General features: G+C 41.2%; 1 protein-coding gene across 3 annotated transcripts in view; it reads right to left on the minus strand.

Annotated features, from left to right (window-relative positions):
• LOC110976482 (protein dispatched homolog 3-like) overlaps positions 1-4695 on the minus strand; it is a 42979-nt gene extending 38284 nt beyond the window's left edge. For 2 of the 3 annotated variants that reach the window (XR_015427976.1, XM_022229769.2), the window contains exon 1: positions 4506-4695. The gene's annotated coding sequence lies outside the window, so the exon portion shown is untranslated. Of the gene's footprint in view, positions 1-650; positions 764-4505 lie in introns of those variants that run through there. The other variant, XM_087147193.1, reaches the window with a different exon arrangement.
• Between the last annotated feature and the right edge of the window lie 3539 nt (positions 4696-8234).

Raw genomic sequence — 8234 nt, forward strand, 5'->3', positions numbered from 1 at the left:
GATTGTACAATGACGAAATATGTACAAATACAAGTGTACATTGCCAGTATATGCAGTCAAACCTGAAAACCAACACTTCAAAGAAAATTATCATAATACATGTATTCTGTTTTCCAGTAATTGTAAAAAAAAATATGAAAACTGACACCACACTACGGATTTTGTTAGCAGAGCTTGCATCTCGTTTCCTATACTAGTGCTTCTGTCTTACAAAACATGTTCCTGTGCATACATGTAGGCCTACTCTAAGTTTAGCAATAGGCCTACATTTGTCATTTCAAAAGTTTACAGAACTGTACAAATAGAGTAGAACCTGCTCTGACAAAATGAGAAAGATCCCCCGATATGTGACTTCCTATTTGACAGGAAAAACCCTGTGCAAAATATTACTCTCATACTCTCTGTCTGCCTACTTGTACATGTAGTTATCAACAAAGACAAGATGTTGGGCCTTTGTTCGTGTTTCCAAACATTTATGCACAGAGAGTGTTTTTTCCATTATACATGTATCTTAAATTCCAACTGCAGCACACTAACAAAAGAGCACAAGTTTGCAAAATCACATTGGGTACTTGTGCATTCTTTTGGGGAAAATTCCTCATTATGGCTCAGCAGGTAACCAAATTTTTAAAAACTATGACGGCGCTTACCTGAGCAGCTGCCGTTACCGTAAAGACGTCAACTCAACTGTTTGCTTCTCAAAAACAAGCTACCATTGTTCACAAGTCCATCTGATTCAGCCGATGGTCCTTTGTTGAAGTATTGGCAGTTAAGGCATACTGTACATGTACACCGTACATACGTGTACATAATGACACGTGGGCCAACGTGTAACGACGCATTTCCTTTAACACCAGGAAAAGGAATCTAGATATAATCACATTATGTTGGCTTGGGCAAATAATAAAAAGAATTCAAAGACAGCCACAAGAATTCCTCCTTTTCTTTTAAAAACATGTGTATAGTTAACAAAAAACAACTCTTTCAAGTTGCCAAAATTGCCAATTCACCATCTCTGTCTGGCTGAGCTGAGTTTTTAATGAAAATCATCAGAAACTGTTAGTAATTTAAAAAACATCGAGTTGCGTACATGTACATGATTAAATTACCCAATAATTTTTTTCTTTTACTGTTTAAATATCAAACCAACATCTTGGAAAATGCTCTTAAGTTGAGTCAACAATCTCATAAATTCTAGATGTCTAGTTTCTCACTAAGTTTTCTTTTTGTTAAGTTTTGTTTTTGTGTTGTGTTGCATTGTGTCGTTTCTGTTTCATTTGGTTGTTTCGCGTTGTGTTGCGTTGTGTTGTATTTTGTTCAATTTTTCTTTGTTTTCTTTTGGCTGCAGTGAAATCTGGGTGAATGAACCTACATGTACACTGAAAATCATGACCAGTCAAAACAGGGATGTCCGTGTACATGTGTAATTGATACCTCTCGAAAAGTGCACCTTCAAACCCAACTTGGTCCAAGCTTAACAAAATATGTACATGTACTGCCAGTCAGTGACTTGACAGTTCTTTGTGAAATGAAGCGTGACGGGCAGAAGAGACACATGTACATGTAAGTACATATACAAATCTGTACATGTACCATACAGTACTTGTTCTATTACATGTTCACGCAGGCTTACTTTGTGGGCATTAGACGGATATTCACATGTTGCTTGGACCACAAATGTTAGCTAGACAACTTTTTGTCCCCACAACTCGGTCCCGGCTTTCCTAAAAAAAAAAGAAAGAAAGAAATTGTTCCCTAAGCGTAGTGAAGGCCTACCAACCTATAGGGACTTGGACAGCAAGTTTGTTGATTGTTACAAATAATGCATGTACATGTACCGTACATGTACCGGATACTGCTGGGTTCCTAGACGGTAGACCTTTTAGGACACCAAAACTCCAGGATCCTGGATTCCAGGATTCCTGGAAAAACCATGGCCTTATTCATCTAAAGTTAGCAGATGAACTTTTCAATATTTTGTTGGGTAGAAACATTGGGTTTCTGACACCAAATTAATGTGGAACATGTGTATTACCATGCAATTCCCAAACTGTTCAACTTTTAACATCTTTAATTTCTTCCCACGACTTTTCTAGGCCTTGAAATGGATTTTCAAATTGGCAAGAGTTTTCCAAGTTCCTGTAAAGTTTAGACGAACTCTGCATAATGTCAGTTTCAAAAATAATTGACATTTCAATTCCAAATTAGACATCACTGCCACCTTGAAACCTAAAAACAGCTGATTTTTAGGCTCCCTCACTTTTTTTTGGAGGGAACATAAATCTGAAACAGCATGAGGTCTGATTCCTGTCCTGACAACTTCAGCATGGAACCAGCTTTGGAGTTGTTTTCGCAGTAAAATTTCTAAGTTCTGCAAAACACTCACTGCACACGCTCAGTTTGCTGCAATTGTATACTTGCAATTCAAGGAACCCAGTTCAAGATCCATCATTTGCGGCCTTACTTTAAGTCCCTGTACATGATCATATATTCGCAACTCAAACATGGAGGGCGCTCTTCCTTGTTCCGCCTGGGATCACCAACTGTGACCTGCTTTGGCATGAGCAAGGATACTTTACAATAATCATGCACGGTATATGGATGGGAATGTATAAAAATCTAATCCATATACCCTTCATTTTGTTGGAAATTTTCTCTTTTGGGAAATACATGTAAATGTAGACACGTACAGTTTATGCCATGGCCAAGCACATATAGAGCAAGTTACGATCCGACCAAGAATTCTTTCATTAGTACTCTGATATATACATGTATATTACAATGAAGAAAAATTGGCCAGTAAAAAAATAAGCCTAGTGGAAATTTCCCGCAAACGGAGTTTTATTTCCAGACTTCAGTGTACATGGCGTATGGCAGGCCCATAGGGGAGGGGGGTTGGATGATTTCTAAACAATGCCAAAGTCTTTAGACCCAATTTGGTTTGTATCAGAGGATCATATTGGTTCACAAGATTTGGAACGTGGAATACAAGCCAATCAGTGTACTTGTTACATTCTGGCATCTAAATGCATGTGGCTGATTTCAATCAATATAGGACTACATCATGTCTCTCTCTAGTGACAACCTGAAGATTTTTAAGCCCCCCCCAAAAAATCAATAAATCCCTAGGGCTTCATTAATTCACAAGCAAGGGGTCTTACCAGTGTTAGGCATTTTAGTGAGTAGATAATGATGTACAATAATCGGAATACTGTCATTTCTTGACAACTATTCACGTAGGCCCAGATGTAATTTTGCAAATTAGATTAGATGTGGTTTGTGGTTTATTCCTGCACTGTCAGATCTGAATTCATCTGTGAGGCGTGGCAGGTTTAAACACTTATCACACAAACATCTTGGCCTTGTATTCCTGATGAACTGAATGACTGACAGTGTCAACGACTGTCACTCAGTGTCACCGCAGGTCCACCGTGCATGGCACAGAGTCTATAACCATGGAGGACGGAATACACCATTGGGGAAGAGTTCCATATATGGACGCCAGTAACTACAAGTGCAGTGATCTATTAGATGTCAGAAAGCAAAAGCATGTCCAGAAAAATTCAATTTAGAAGGAAAAAAAAACAAGTCGTTTACTTAGAAAACAGGGTTTGTGTCAAGTGGTGTCCGTATACAGAACTCTTTCCATAAACTGAATGACTGTCATTGTCAGTGTCAATGACTGTCACTGCACGCGCACCGCACGCAGTCAATAAGTTATGAACAGCCATTCCTCTATGTGATCTGGATAGAGATAATGAGCCTTTTTCCCGTTTCATGTGTCAGTGTTGTAGCTAGCAATACCTGTATTTTAGTGCAGAACAATTTAGTAATTGAGAATGGAGGAACGAAGCGACAAGTCTCGCGGGTCACGGCCAGGGGTTCAGGGGACTTTACTGTACATCGTTTTTCATTGAGTTGTTCTTTCCAAAGTGATTAAGAGTTCAAATTTTTAAAATTATTCCAGGTAAAAATATGAAATTTTCATAGTGACTTATGTTATTTCTGGGATTTTTGTGCCGGTTGGTGGGTTGTTTCATCAAGCTTACTGCTGGACAGTAAAACACTGTAATGGAGATCCCTGACATGCCTGACCGGTGCCAACCGGTGTAGCTATAAATGATGATGACACTGTCACATGTGCATGTTCAGAAAGAGACAAAGGCATAGTACTGTTGCCATGTTTGTTGGTATCAGTACTACTGATACCAACAAACATGGCAACAGAATACGAAATTGACTTAAGCCTAGGCCTACTACATGCATTGCACGACATGTATATGCTTTGTTTTGGCCATTCTTGAAAATTATGAATAACAAAAAACCCTCATGTGCTTTGAGAAATATTCGGACGGCGATCAGGTCATTGCACTGTGTGACAGTCGCCCAACCATGATCGTGGCTGTGATTTACACTGTTGTACATGACACGTAATTTCAACATTTTCAAGTTGACAGTCATTTTTAAATTTTTGACAACATGAATATCTTTGTCAAATTCCTCACCATTTTGGGCGTTTTGGGGTCCTCCCAGTCAGTTCATCGAAATGCCAATATCCTCTTCTCTTCCATCCCAGAATTTCAATGTCTTTCGGGTACCGGTACGTTTCCAAGCGCTGGAGGGAAATGGTCTTTTAGGGTAATAGTTGTTTTGCCGGATGCGTAGAGGTCAATAATGCTAATGTTTTGATTGACCGTGCCAGCAGCGCTGCTGTTCAGCTCCTGCCTGGCATTAGAGGGCGCACTGTCATCAGTGTGGATCACAAGAGAGAGGGCGCTATTAAGCTTTCATGGACAGTCACTGCTGGAGTTGGGGACATTTTTCGATTCAATTCGGAAATTGCATTTTGTTTCGAGTGTCTGGAAAATCATGGTCTTTAGTCAAGGCAATCGATTGTGACAACATTTAGCGTATAAGCCATTTAGAGCGACTGAGAAAAGACTACGGAGTGTCATTCACGGCTTGCCGCTAGCGCTGCAAGGCAGAAACGCATACCTATCATTTGACCGAGGCTACTGAATAAATCATTCTATTATGCATTTTGGACCACTCTATCAGCGCAGTGGGCTGCTTTCCTTAATAATATTAACCACTATGCAGACGTCATAAGTCTCAGACCGCCCACCCCACGTTTTCCGCCATCTTATTGGCTGAAAAGAGAAGCGTCCTCTTGTTTCGTAAATATTAATTCAGCTATCAAAATGAGCAGCAAGCCCCCACGTGGAAAAAAGGTGATGGGGGGGGGCTGTTGCTATGGTGCCGTGTAGGGAAGACAGTGTCCCACAAACGTATAATAAAGTCGTCCGTGCAGTGTCCTTTTAATGAGCCTGGAGCTAGACCAACAGAAGGCACAATTTTCCCAGCAACGGAAGCTCGCGGCGGAACAGCATTTTGCTGTTCACAAACGACTCTGAAATACATGCGTTGCCGGGTGCGTCACTACTAGCAAAGTGTGCACGCCCGACCAGCATGGTTCTTTTCAACCGATGAGGGGGTGGTTTCTGCTTATGGTTCTTTCTGTTCAAATTTTGAAACCAAAATTTGCTCTTAAAAACATTTGTAAGAAAGGGCTGCCTTTTGCGGATATATTTATTCTATATATATTTATTACATATAGATCTCAGAAAAAAGGGAAACTTTATGGCAGCAAAAAGCAGTATTTTTGTGTACATTACAACAACGAGAGTTTTGTTACTTGGGCCGTGTCCGAAATGGGCTTCCAGAGCTACGGCTAGGTCTATTGTCTGCGCGTCTCCACGCAATGCCAATGGAGCGTAGACCTAGACCTAGCTCTAGACAAGAGATTTGGATGCAGCCTTGGAGTGACATTGCACTGGTGGCGACAGACACAACGACCCTTTTTGGATGATGTGGGCATGCGTGTGCAGTTCCAGCATGCGTATCAGTTCTGAGCATGCGCAAAAACGCGGAAAGGACCAGTGTGTCTGACGCCACCATACGTCTCCCATTTTGTTATGAATGGGGAAGAACTCATCAACATAAAAACGAAACAACGCCAAAAATCTGTTTCAAAAATGAAAAAGGTTGAGATGAAAAGGACATTTTAAAAGATTGTTGTAAAAATTGCATTGCATAGATCCTTTAAGTGTCGTGTACTTTCCGAAGTACAATCTATTATTAACTTTATACGTCCTGGATTTTTTTCACCAAATTAGATTATTAACGTTTATTAAGAAAGAGTCCGCCGTATACGCTTTTAGCCCAAAGTTGCCTGGTGGCTGCAGTCAGAGTGCATTTTTAAGCACCAACTACTCTGGGGGAATTGAATTTGATAGTCATTACCTGTAATTTTTCCCAGGATTGATGGCCATTATTTCCTCGGCTCAGCGGGGCTAGAAACGGGAAGTCTGAAGATTGGGGAGATTGTAGGTGGAATAGTAATGCCGGTCCCTTTGGGGGTTCCGAGCGGTAAGGCTTACCGACGGAATAAAAGGACGGCTTCTTCTAGATCGCTCATGCAGCCAATTTTCCCTTCTTTCCATCTCAAATGTAGTGCGCAAAGGCCCAATGCTCGCATATTTCCCCCCAATCGTTATGCAAGATCATACGACTGTCTTTATTGATCGTGCGTATCGTAGTCATCGACAACATCTCCTGCAAATGATTGCTTCCAAGCGACGACGCAACGTCAGTGAGCCCTCTCGTGTTTGACGGGTTCATTTTCTGCAACGCTGCAGAGTCCAGTCCACGAATTCAAGCCACATTGAAAAACAGTGTAAAATCAGCACTGTTCAGGGCCCAATAACATGCATACCAACATCCCTGAGATTTCTGAAACACAAATTAAATTCTTGTCTGGTTACTTATCTTTCAATTTCTTTTCAATGTTTTGTGGGTTAACCAATTACATTTTTAATTATTCCCACAAAACAAAATCACTCCCCAAAAAGTGATTTTTCCGAAGTCTGATTGCAGCCATTTTTCAAGTGGCAACCCTCAACTTTCTCGGGCACTTAGGACCATTTTTCAACCGTAGTTTTAGCCCTTCTGCTCTCATATGAAAGCTCAAAGACCCAGGGAGTTTATCCCGGCAACGATTTACACAATCTCATCATTTTGGGGGCCAAACAATTTCCTTTTTCAAAAGATACTGCGGGGACACTTTTAATGCCAATGAGCTGGCCAGAAATTCTCACTTGAATTAGTGGTCTGCACCTTGCAGCTGGTTGCGTCCATCACTCGTTCCGTGACCCTTGAACTCTCGCAAGTCCAGACACAGACAAAGAGAATGATGCAGGAAAGGTACGGTTTTATCCCCTTGCAGTGGAATAGCCTATGATTCGATCACAGACTGGATGACTTATGGAGGGCTTGTGACTGACTTACAGGCACTTCCGCGTCTTGTGAAGGATTGTTTCTCCTCTAAAACGATCCCATAGGTCCACTTTTCATAATTAGTGTTAACGATAGAACTCTTTAGACGTAACAGCAAAAAGAAGAAAGTCGCCTTTCCCAAGTGATTGAGTTTAATTAGAGTAACCACGAAGACTGAAACACGTCAGTTTAATTATTTGAAGCTTGAAAGGCGGGTCATACCTGAGGAGGTCACTATGGAAAAGTTAAACTTATTTAATGCTGAAAAGAAAGCCTCTCGAATGAGCATCCAGTGGAGACTGTCAAACGCAATACGGAACAAGATAGAATCGAGCTGTTTTACCACTATTTGTAGCTACATCCCAAGGTCATTGGCAACAGTCTCCCTCCCCATTCCTGGTGAATTATTCAAGACAATTACCCTCGGCTGTGCCGGACACTCCTCGTCCACCCGGTAAACAGAATATAATGCGTTGCCATGGCAACATATCAGGGGCATCCGAAACGGTCAGTTCTTCGCGTCACATCTGGGTTCGGCTTTAATTTGTGATCGCCGCGAAAAGGCGCCCAAAGTGATCGTGCAGAATTAGTTTCCAGCCGGAATAAATTCGCCTGCTCGTAGGAAATCCCTCTTTTCGAATTAAAGTCAAAGATGTGGGTTCAACGCCAGCGGTCGTGGTCACAGTTGTCAGGTTCCCTGAACCCCCGTATATGGCGTGAAGCTTGTGTGGAGAAAGTGATACCAGTCTCCATTGTTTTATCGTGGAGGATTTGTTGTGGAGAGTATGTTGGCTCCAGACTAGTAGATAAACTGCCATAAACGAATATGATAAAGTACCAGCACTTCAAATATAACTAGGAATATAACTACGCTGTCTAACGTCTTTGACATAAAATTT

Source organism: Acanthaster planci, linkage group LG16, assembly GCF_054643075.1.
Source record: "Acanthaster planci isolate LZ-2023a linkage group LG16, COTS_SCS, whole genome shotgun sequence".
Taxonomy (NCBI): Eukaryota; Metazoa; Echinodermata; class Asteroidea; order Valvatida; family Acanthasteridae; genus Acanthaster; species Acanthaster planci.